Source organism: Stegostoma tigrinum, chromosome 18 (assembly GCF_030684315.1).
Source record: "Stegostoma tigrinum isolate sSteTig4 chromosome 18, sSteTig4.hap1, whole genome shotgun sequence".
Lineage (NCBI taxonomy): Eukaryota > Metazoa > Chordata > Chondrichthyes > Orectolobiformes > Stegostomatidae > Stegostoma > Stegostoma tigrinum.
The window spans coordinates 2,028,461-2,037,397 of NC_081371.1; the positions used below are offsets into that span (position 1 = coordinate 2,028,461).

General features: G+C 39.9%; 1 long non-coding RNA gene across 1 annotated transcript; it reads left to right on the forward strand.

The window, feature by feature from the left end:
- The first annotated feature begins 2,432 nt into the window (after positions 1–2,432).
- On the forward strand, positions 2,433–8,178 carry LOC125460760 (uncharacterized). Its single transcript, XR_007249333.2, has 3 exons — positions 2,433–2,574; positions 7,272–7,437; positions 8,034–8,178. It is a non-coding gene; the product is annotated as an uncharacterized LOC125460760 (long non-coding RNA).
- Positions 8,179–8,937: the final 759 nt, after the last annotated feature.

Sequence of the window (8,937 nt, forward strand, 5' to 3'; positions counted from 1 at the left end):
ACTGCCCTCATGCATATTGTTGGAGCTTGTTGTTTCAAAGACCTCCAAAATTTGCTACACAGCGATTGTGACTATTCATCTTTTGGGATGCCTTTATTTTGTGAAATGAACTGTGTTAATTTAATAAGCTGTTATCCTCAGCAGAAGAAGAGAGAAAGAGTAGGGCCCCTTAAAGATCAAAGAGGTCATCTTTATGTTGAAACTCAGGAGGTGGCAGATCTATTAAATGAATATTTTGCAACAGTTTTTACTGGGAAGAAAGAAATGAAGGCTACAAAACTCCATGAAATAAATATTGATGTTTTGAAAACAGTTATGGAAGAGAAAGTGGTGGAGGTCTTAAAAAATGTAAATGTGGATAAGTCTGTAGGATCTGATCTAGTGTATCACAGGATGTTGTGAGAAGATAGGTAGGAAATTGTGGGACCTCTTGCGGAAATATTTGTGTCATCTATAACTATGGGTGAGGTGCTGGGTGACTAGAGAATGACCAATGTTGCACCTTTGTTTAAGAAGTGATGTAAGGAGAGGCCTGTGAGTCTGACTTTGGTGGTGAGTAAGTTACTGAAAGTGATTCTGAAAGATAGCATTTGAATGCATTTGGAGAGGCAAGGAATGATTAGGTATAGTCAGTATGATTTTGTGTGAGGAAAACTTGATTGAGTTTTTTGAGGAAGTAACCAAGAAGATTGATGAGGGCAGAGCGGTTGACATTTTTATTTGGACTTTAGTAAAGCCAATGACAAGGTTCCACATGGTAGACTAACTGGTAAAGCTAGATCACTGGGGATTGAAGGTGCCCTTACCAATTGGATATATAATTGGCTTAACGGCAAGAAATGGAGAATGTTTGTGGAGGGTTGTTTCTCGGCCTGGAGGACTGTGACCAGCAGTGTTCCACAGGGATCAGTGCTGGGTCCACTTTTGTTTGTCATCTATGTAAATGATTTAGATGACAATATAGAAGGTGTGGTTAATAATTTTGCAGATTACACCAAAATTGGTTATATATGGACAGGGAAGAAGATCATCTGTGACTGTGGAAAACATCTTGATCAATTGGTCCAATGGGCTGAAGAGTGGCAGATAGATTTTAATTTGGATAAATATTAGGTATTGCATTTTGGTAAAACAAACAAGGGCAGAAATTAAACAATTAAAAGTAGGGCCTTGTGTAGTGTTGTAGAACAGAGGCACCTAGGGGTTCAGGTACGTAATTCTACGAGATTTGTGCCACATATGGATACGGTGATTAAGGAGGCGTTTAACATGCTTGCATTCATTGCTCAGACCTTTGAGTATAGGAGTTGGGCCGTCATGCTGAGGTTGTGCAAGACATAGGTGAGGCCTTTTATGGAGTCGTGCGTCCAGTTCTGTTCTCCCTTTTATAGGAAGGATATTATTAAGCTGGAGAGGATTCAGAAGAGATTTACCAGGATGTTGCCAGGAATGAAGAGTTTGAATCGTAACGAGAGGCTGGATAGGCTGGGACTTTCTTCACTACAGCTTAGGTGTTTGAGGGGTGACCTTATCGAAGTTTATAAAATCATGAGAGGGATAGATGAAGGGAATGGCATGTTTGTTTTCCATAGAGTGGGGGATTTCAAGACGAAAGGACATTTTTTAAGGTGAAAGGAGAAAGATTTAGAAAGGATATGAGGGGCAATTTTTTTTACGCACGGAGTGGTTCATGTGTGGAATGAACCTCCAGAGAAAGTTATGGGGAGGAGTACAGTTACTATGTTTAAAAGACATCTAGATAAGTACATGAATAAGAAATGGTTGGAGGGATATGGGCCAAGCACTGGCAGGTGGGAGTCATTTAATTTGGGATTATGGTCACGTGGACTGTTTGGATCAAAGAATCTGTTCCATGCTGTATAACTCTATGCATCTATGAATCAAAGAGCAAACTCCAAGAGTATATGGCAGGTACTCATGGTCAGTTTCTAGACATGGACAATCCCAAGCTACACAAAGCATCGTGTTTCCAAGAACAAACCAGTAGATTGTTTAATCTGACATAACATTGACATTTTGACCCATCAGCATTTGTGCCTTCTCAGTCCATTGATCAAAATGTTTCATGGGGTTCAAAAATTGTTGTTTACCATGACTAAGTCTGAAATAACCATAAAACAAATAGGATGGTGTGATTATTAAATAATTTGAATTCTGACTTTCAGAAGTTATGTTGGAGCTGTGCATTGCCCCATTCAAACCACTGCTGCATATAGCCCTATTGAACAGAACAGTATCGTTCAAAGCATCGAGTTGTAGCTAGGAAGGCCAATAATTCCATTCTGAATAAGGGTCACTAAACTCGAAATGTTAACTCTGCTTTCTGTCCACAGGTGCTGCCAGATCTGCTGAATTTCTTCAACTATTTCTGTTTTTGTTTCAATATGTCAGATTCTTCATCCAGACCAATGATCGATGAGGAGATACTTGATCATGATTTTGAAGTTTCAAAGTAATATGGTTTCTTGAATTGGGATAGACAAAGCAAACCTAAGCTATAATTCTGGATACTCCAAGTCAGCAGGACAAGGGAGTCCTGACATATGTGCAAAGGTAAGATTAAAATAGAAGCCAAAAGTTATTGTTCATGGAGGGTAATAAGCAGTCTGGATTTGATGTTATGATGGCCAAGGAGATCTGAAAGAAACAGTTAAAACACACATACATGCCAGCGCACATATACCAATGCTTACATTCCAACACAGACACGCACAAGACCCACATTCCAATCAATGCAAGCATTACAGTCGAATACATATATTCTCCATATCCCATACACACATCAACAGTCTCTCTCACACACTCCTATACACCCAGGATCTCATAAACACTTCAACACGTGCACACATGTACCACACACAGCATCAAATATCCCCAGTAAAACTGGAGTCAATGGAAATCGGGGAAAGCTTTCCACTGGTCAGAATCTTACCTAGCACAAAAGTAGTTTGCAGTTGTTTAAAGCCAATCATTTCAGCTCCAGGACATCTGTTGGTTCCTTGGGGTAGTATCCTTGGCCTAACCATCATCAGCTGTCCATCAATGACTTTTGTTGTCAATAAATTACCACAAGGCACCTTCAGTTTGGCTACTTATTAAGAAATCTCACAGATTATCAAGTACCGAAACAATGACTTAAATTTTATTGCATGTAGCAATCAAAATGACATTCCTCAAGAAAGCAAGTTAAGCCTTATAAGATAATAAAATGTGAGGCTGGATGAACACAGCAGGCCAAGCAGCATCTCAGGAGCACAAAAGCTGACGTTTCGGGCCTAGACCCTTCATCAGAGAGGGGGATGGGGGGAGGGAACTGGAATAAATAGGGAGAGAGGGGGAGGCGGACCGAAGATGGAGAGCAAAGAAGATAGGTGGAGAGGGTGTAGGTGGGGAGGTAGGGAGGGGATAGGTCAGTCCAGGGAAGACGGACAGGTCAAGGAGGTGGGATGAGGTTAGTAGGTAGCTGGGGGTGCGGCTGGGGGTGGGAGGAAGGGATGGGTGAGAGGAAGAACCGGTTAGGGAGGCAGAGACAGGTTGGACTGGTTTTGGGATGCAGTGGGTGGGGGGGAAGAGCTGGGCTGGTTGTGTGGTGCAGTGGGGGGAGGGGATGAACTGGGCTGGTTTAGGGATGCAGTGGGGGAAGGGGAGATTTTGAAACTGGTGAAGTCCACATTGATACCATATGGCTGCAGGGTTCCCAGGCGGAATATGAGTTGCTGTTCCTGCAACCTTCGGGTGGCATCATTGTGGCAGTGCAGGAGGCCCATGATGGACATGTCATCAAGAGAATGGGAGGGGGAGTGGAAATGGTTTGCGACTGGGAGCTGCACCTCCCAGTCGCAAACCATTTCCACTCCCCCTCCCATTCTCTTGATGACATGTCCATCATGGGCCTCCTGCACTGCCACAATGATGCCACCCGAAGGTTGCAGGAACAGCAACTCATATTCCGCCTGGGAACCCTGCAGCCATATGGTATCAATGTGGACTTCACCAGTTTCAAAATCTCCCCTTCCCCCACTGCATCCCTAAATCAGCCCAGTTCATCCCCTCCCCCCACTGCACCACACAACCAGCCCAGCTCTTCCCCCCCACCCACTGCATCCCAAAACCAGTCCAACCTGTCTCTGCCTCCCTAACCGGTTCTTCCTCTCACCCATCCCTTCCTCCCACCCCCAGCCGCACCCCCAGCTACCTACTAACCTCATCCCACCTCCTTGACCTGTCCGTCTTCCCTGGACTGACCTATCCCCTCCCTACTTCCCCACCTACACCCTCTCCACCTATCTTCTTTGCTCTCCATCTTCGGTCCGCCTCCCCCTCTCTCCCTATTTATTCCAGTTCCCTCCCCCCATCCCCCTCTCTGATGAAGGGTCTAGGCCCGAAACGTCAGCTTTTGTGCTCCTGAGATGCTGCTTGGCCTGCTGTGTTCATCCAGCCTCACATTTTATTATCTTGGAATCTCCAGCATCTGCAGTTCCCATTATCTCTGATACTATTTTAAGCCTTATAACCTAACTTGGAACTATTACTGAAGTAGTGAGGGAATCTGGCCAGGATTCCAGCAAACAGTATCTATCTTTGAATATGTCCAGAGTTCAACCAAGAGAAAGCTATCAATTTAGTACTATCACGTAAACTTCCCCTTCACTAAAATATATTTTAACCTCAATTGCCATTTCAACCCATTATTCTAAATGTTTTTGTCTTCTGCACCACTGTCCAACCTTAATCACTTCATCTCATCTAATTTTGTAATTTAGCTATTACCATCCTATCTAATTCCAGAGCTCTGGAGAGATTTGTATTCCAATGGAACATAATCCTTTATATTTTAAAACAAAAGTTGAACATTTCTACTTGATTCGGGCAAAAACATTGTTTTCATTCTTTCTCTCAGATGATCATTTTTTTAAAGTTACTTGATAACTCATTACAAATATTTGATATACCTGTATGCAAATTTGACCAAATACAATATTTTGTTCACTCCCTCAAAGATTGTGTGCATGCGCATTATCATTTTCCAGAATCCTTTTAAATTTTCAGGTAATTATTCCCTTTAAATGCTTTAGATTGCCAGGCCATATGGGTTTTAAGATAATTTTTTTAACCATGATATGTTTAAATGTAATAAAATGTGAGGCTGGATGAACACAGCAGGCCAAGCAGCATCTCAGGAGCACAAAAGCTGACGTTTCGGGCCTAGACCCTTCATCAGAGAGGATACTATCTGATACTATGTTTAAATGTAACCAGGCTTAGTGGTTTTAAAATTCCTGATTAATGCATTTAATGTTTTCACAGCAGTTCTCCAATGCTAAGATGTGTTGTTAAAGAAAGGCTTGATAGGTTGAGGGTGCCTCATCCGTTGCAAAGTTGAAAGACTGCAGGCTCAAAAGACAGTTTCGAAAGGTCATAACAAAAACAGAAGTTGCTGGAAATGCCCAGAAGGTCTGGCAGCATCTGTGAAGATAAAAATCAGAGTTAATGTTTCGGGTCCAGTGACCCTACCTCAAAATGGTCATCAGACCCGAAATGTTATCTCTGATATTTTTCTTCACAGATGCTGCCAGACCTGCTGAGCATTTCCAGCAACTTCAGTTTTTGTTTCTGAATCTGCATCTACAGTTCTTTCAGCTTTTATTCAGAAGTTTGTAGCCCTCAGTGCAAGACTTCAGTATCTTCAATTCTCTGAAAAACAAACAGTATCCGTTCATTCCACTTAAAGCAGAATTAGGGACAGTAGTGACTGAAATGACCTACCACCCTTTGAAGTTGTAGGCTGAAGTTAAAAACTTGAAGAGATCGACAGGGGACTTCAACAGGAGTGGAAGAAAGTTAACATAGAACACTTTACCCCAGCAGAGAGGCATGTGCTGTTGAAAGAATTGACTAAATGGTTAAAGCAAATTGGAACCACACGAAATCATTCTTGTTTGCAAACAGGTGGTAAGAAGAAATGAGAAACAAAGAATATTTGGCCTTAAAAGATGTTGTTGATGAGCACTTTGAGCTCATGTAGAATTAGAAGCGAAATTCTTTAGTCAGTGAATACATATCATGGCCGAGATTTATGGAGGTAAGCTTGCGTATTGTAACTGCGTGTGATATAAATGCTGGTTCTGGAATGTGAAACTATTGTATGTCTCATTCTTTTTATGGCAAACAATAAACATAAACTAATAAAAATTTTAGCAAAGATCTGTAACTTGGGTTGTGGATGAGGTTGTTGACTCGCTCGCCAAGCAAGTCAACAACCTCATTGTTATAAACTCAGATAAGAAGGAAGTTGGAAAGAATTCGTAAGTGAGAAACAGAAAGAGAAAGATAGGATATAATTTTGGGCTGTGGTCCCTGAAATAAGAATTAACTCTTCGTGGTCTGATTCTTATTCAGCTTCGTTCATTGATTGTTAAGTATGTCTTGTGTGATATTTGTGGTTTTTGTTCCCTGGAACTTGACATCGGGCCGCATTTTGGGAATGTATGATGATTGGAAAGTGTAATGTGTGCCTGTATCAGTGTGGAAAATGTGTCGTTACTTTGATGTCCCTTTGAGGAACAAACAGTGGTTATATAGAGGGAAAGCCTGTTATGAAATGTTGATTTAGAATTTGTTTCTTAAAGCATAGTTAAAAATAATTACTTCTTGGAATTGCTTATAATTGTTTAAAGTTAATTGAAGAACAAAAAACTTACATCAAAAGACGTAATCTTATCTCCTCCTTCCTCAAAGTAAAGTACTATCTGTATTATGTTTAAGGAAAAAATCCTAGATAAATAGTTATTTAAGAATCTTTGTGTTTAAATAATCATGTTTGGAATTTAATTTCCTGGCCAGAATGAACTTACAAATATTATTTTAACACTTGGCTGAATCTTTAAGTCCAGGCGATAAGATTTGATCATCTTAAACGTTCATTGGTGTGAAAGTATCGAAGTGATAGGAAACTGGAATTTTGGAAACACAATTCTCCTTGAACACAATATTCTGATAATATGTTCTAATATCTGAGAAAACTGGTCTGAAGGAGTTATAAAAGAGAGTGGAATCTAACAAAAGAGGTAGGCTTTTCCTTTGTTCAGAAATGAAGTATAATACACGGCTCTCATTTTTATACAGGAGTAAGAGAGCTTGTTGACATAATTACATCCAGGAATTTTTGCTACTTCAAAACAGCAGTAGACTACCACTAATTAATATAATTGGCCTGAAGTGAAATGGATGGATACTGTTTTGTTTTTCAGATAATTGAAGATACTGAAGACTTTTGCCAATGGCTACAAACTTCTGAACCTGTCTACAGACTTTAAACATCCAACACAAGTCATGGATGGGGCATCCTTAACCCGTCAAGCCATTCATTAACAACACACCTCAGCACTGGAGAAGTACCGTGAAAACATTAATTGCGTTGAGTATCAGGAAAATTAGATTAAGAGTCACATGATGAAGCATTCTAAAACATTTAAAGGGAATAGTTACCTAACAGTTAAAAGGATTCTGAAAATTGATAAAATGCATGCACACTATCTCAGTGGTTTTTATGGAAAAAATTGTGCGTGACATTGAGTGAGTAAACAGGATAATGAATTTGGACAAATTTACTTTAAAGATACAACAAATATCTAAAATGATTTATCAAGTAACTTTTTTCAAAATAAAGGGTTTATCTCAGACAAAGAAAGAACAAAGTATGTTTTTGCCTGAATCAAATAGAAATATTTGACATCTGTTTTAGGATGTTATAAGAATATATTCCTTGGACTACAAATCTCTTCACGGCTCTGAAATTAGATAGGATGGTAATAGTCAAATTTCAAAATTGCATAAGAGGAACTGATTTAGAATGGAGAGAGGTAAGAGAAGACAAAAACAGAATTAATTTAAATAATGAGTTATAGCAGGAATTCAGGTTATGCATTTCAGTGAAAAGTAAGTTTAGATGAGCGTATAAACTAATAGCTTTCTCTTGGTGATGTTTGTGTTTTTGTCTTTCTTTTAAGCAGAACTGAAATCTATGTTTGACCCAGTATCCAAGGCATCAGGACCACATGTGGAGAGATAAGTAAAACCATATAGATCTTTTGATAAGATCATTTGAGGGTGAAGAAGGCAGTATCTTGGGATACTGATGTAAGTGTGCAAAAGTGATTATTACCTCTGAAGTGATAAACATGAGGAAATGCATGGTTTTAAAATTGCACTGAAGAACTGGCCTCAGGCTTATTCACCTACTTCATGAAATCATTAATGTAGCCTGGAAGAAGAGGACAAAAACATGGTTTCAATGATAAGACACTGACATGTAATCCATAGAGAAACTGACTTTAAAACAATGAAAATAGTGAAAGGGAGACTAAAAAAAATCAAAATAAAATGTGTGGTTGGCTGTTATGTCAAAATGCTATAGATATGGAAGAGTATGGTCTCTGGGAGGAATAATAGGGGGCATGCAGATACCTCAAAGAAAGGGTGGGAGGCATAAGCAGAAGGTAAAGCCTGATGAATGCTCTGATAGTTTCTTAAATAGTCATTACATTAACCATACATGTTCCACACTGATACAAGCACACACCATAGTCCCCAGTCCCCTTCCTGTTTCGGTTCCTCACTCTACCTAGCAGATCCACATGCTGTATCTCCCCAATGCACATCTCCATCATATCCCCTCCCTATTTCCGGTTCACAAGTACACATTGTTGCTCTCTGAGCAACAAGCTGGCTTTGAAGCCGTTTTTTCTGCTTTGTACACTTGTATGATGTCCAGTGTTACTCTACTTTTCCAGTGCTGCTCTCTACAGCACATTCATAGCCATCTTCAAATCACCATACTATTATTTCAAAGCCCCTTTCTCCACGTGATCATTTTAAATGTGTCCTCATACTTATTTTCCTGTGTTTCAAATTTCT